Source organism: Amblyraja radiata, unplaced genomic scaffold (assembly GCF_010909765.2).
Source record: "Amblyraja radiata isolate CabotCenter1 unplaced genomic scaffold, sAmbRad1.1.pri scaffold_773_ctg1, whole genome shotgun sequence".
In the NCBI taxonomy this organism is placed as follows: domain Eukaryota; kingdom Metazoa; phylum Chordata; class Chondrichthyes; order Rajiformes; family Rajidae; genus Amblyraja; species Amblyraja radiata.
In genome coordinates, this window is record NW_022630782.1 from 9,689 (window position 1) to 12,073 (window position 2,385).

At 49.4% G+C, this 2,385-nt stretch overlaps 1 long non-coding RNA gene across 1 annotated transcript; it reads right to left on the reverse strand.

Moving 5' to 3' along the window:
• Positions 1-731: 731 nt before the first annotated feature.
• Positions 732-1,709, reverse strand: LOC116970341. Its single transcript, XR_004411109.1, has 3 exons — positions 1,533-1,709; positions 1,210-1,377; positions 732-1,029 (listed from the first exon to the last, which is right to left on the reverse strand). It is a non-coding gene; the product is annotated as an uncharacterized LOC116970341 (long non-coding RNA).
• Positions 1,710-2,385: the final 676 nt, after the last annotated feature.

Consider the following 2,385-nt stretch of genomic DNA (forward strand, 5'->3'; position numbering starts at 1 on the left):
AAATATAATAAATAATGTGAAAAATATAAATATAATTAATATAAATATTAATAAATATAATAAATAACAGCGCGGCCAGTTCTGGCCTCCTAATCTGAGGAAAGACATTCTTGCCATAGAGGATTTGAGTATAGGAGCAGGGAGGTTCTACTGCAGTTATATAGGGTCTTGGTGAGACCACACCTGGAGTATTGCGTACAGTTTTGGTTTCCTAATCTGAGGAAAGACATTCTTGCCATAGAGGGAGTACAGAGAAGGTTCACCAGACTGATTCCTGGGATGTCAGGACTTTCATATGAAGAAAGACTGGATAGACTCGGCTTGTACTCGCTAGAATTTAGAAGATTCAGGGGGGATCTTATAGAATCTTAAGGGGTTGGACAGGCTAGATGCAGGAAGATTGTTCCCGATGTTGGGGAAGTCCAGAACAATGGGTCACAGTTTAAGGATAAGGGGAAATCCTTTAGGATTGAGATGAGGAAAGCATTTTTCACACAGAGAGTGGTGAGTCTCTGGAATTCTCTGCCACAGAAGGTAGTTGAGGCCACAGTTCATTCGCTATATTTAAGAGGGAGTTAGATGTGGCCCTTGTGGCTAAAGGGATCAGGGGGTATGGAGAGAAGGCAGGTACAGGATACTGAGTTGGATGATCAGCCATGATCATATTGAATGGCGGTGCAGGCTCGAAGGGCCGAATGGCCTCTACTCCTGCACCTATTTTCTATGTTTGGATGGCAGGCAGGCAGCACCGGATATCTGGCATCATCATCAGCATCAGCAGCGCTGAGTACCCGGGTCACGTGACAGCCTCTGACGTCACCGCCCGGGAAGCGTCGGGGTTTAAAGGGGAGGGAGGGCGGCCGTTTAAAGGGGAGGGAGTGCGGGGAATCGGCCAACAATATTCCAGTCCCCAGGGCGGTGACGTTTACACCACGAGATGTTCACACGTCCACTCTCAGTCCGGGTCTGGGTTCCTGCAGCGACCTCAGTTCCTTCTTCCCGGTTGGACCGAACTTATTCACCCCCAGCCTGAAACATGTGGAGGAATAAAGAGGAAATAAACAGATGAAACAACAGTGTCAATAACAGGGACTGGGGTTAATATTTCAACAACACTTACAGAACAAAATCACAGGAGAAAGAAGCCCGCGGATGGATGGATGGATCCCCTGATATTTGATCACATTAAACATTAACACAAACACTCACCCGATCCGCTCCAGTCTCGGGAGGGTCAGTATGAGGTCGCGGAGAGCGGGGACACATCGGTCTGTGAGGGAGTTGCCTGTCAGGTTCAGCTCCGTCAGTGAGGTGTTTGTACTGAGAGCGGAGACGAGATCCTCGGCTCCAGAATCTGTGAGACCGACACGTTCCAGCCTGGAGATGAGAGAGAGTGAGGGTGAGGGACACAGAGAGACAGGAGATGGTGCAAATCCCCAGTGTTTATCAGTGACACAATTACTGATCATATTAATGTTCAGTGTCAGACACCCAGTGAGTGTAAACACAATCTTTCACAGTCTGGGACTTACCACAGTGTCTGTATTTTACAGTCCGGGTTCCTCAGAGCTTCAGACACCAGTTTCACTCCGGAATCTCCCAGTTTATTCCCATTCAGGTTCAGCTCCGTCAGTGAGGGGTTTCTACTGAGGGCGGAGGCGAGATCCTCGGCTCCAGAATCTGTGAGACCGACACTGTTCAGCCTGGAGATGAGAGAGAGTGAGGGTGAGGGACACAGAGAGACAGGAGACGGTGCAAATCCCCAGTGTTTATCAGTGACACAATTACTGATCATATTAATGTTCAGTGTCAGACACCCAGTGAGTGTAAACACAATCTCTCACAGTCTGGGACTTACCGGATTTTACAGTCCGGGTTCCTCAGAGCCGCAGACACCAGTTTCACTCCGGAATCTCCCAGGTCGTTGTATCCCAGTCTAAACACAAACAGACAGAGTAAGAAACAAACGGATACAAACCCCGCCCGGTGAGGCTGAGATAGACAACTTCTCCCAAAGGGATATTTCTGGAAACACCTCAGCACATTATTGAACAAATCTGTGTGGATGTGGGTGTTTGGTGACTTTCACCATTTATTCTCATTCCCCGACAACCGGGACAAGATTTTTTCTCATTCCCCGTGCAGTGAACGGCGGCAGGGCAGGGCAGGGCAGGCAACAGGCGTGTCCCGGGGGAAGGGGTCGATCACCGTGACCCGGGGGAGCCCAACCACCCCGTGCACAGTGACGGCCGCTCGGCCCCATAGAAGGGGTGCTGGACGGACGGAATAACAAAATAGTGGAACAATTTTACAGTTCAGTGTTAGCATCAAACGGACAGTTACCTCAATTCCTGACACTTGTGCAGAACCGGTCCCAGCCGCTGG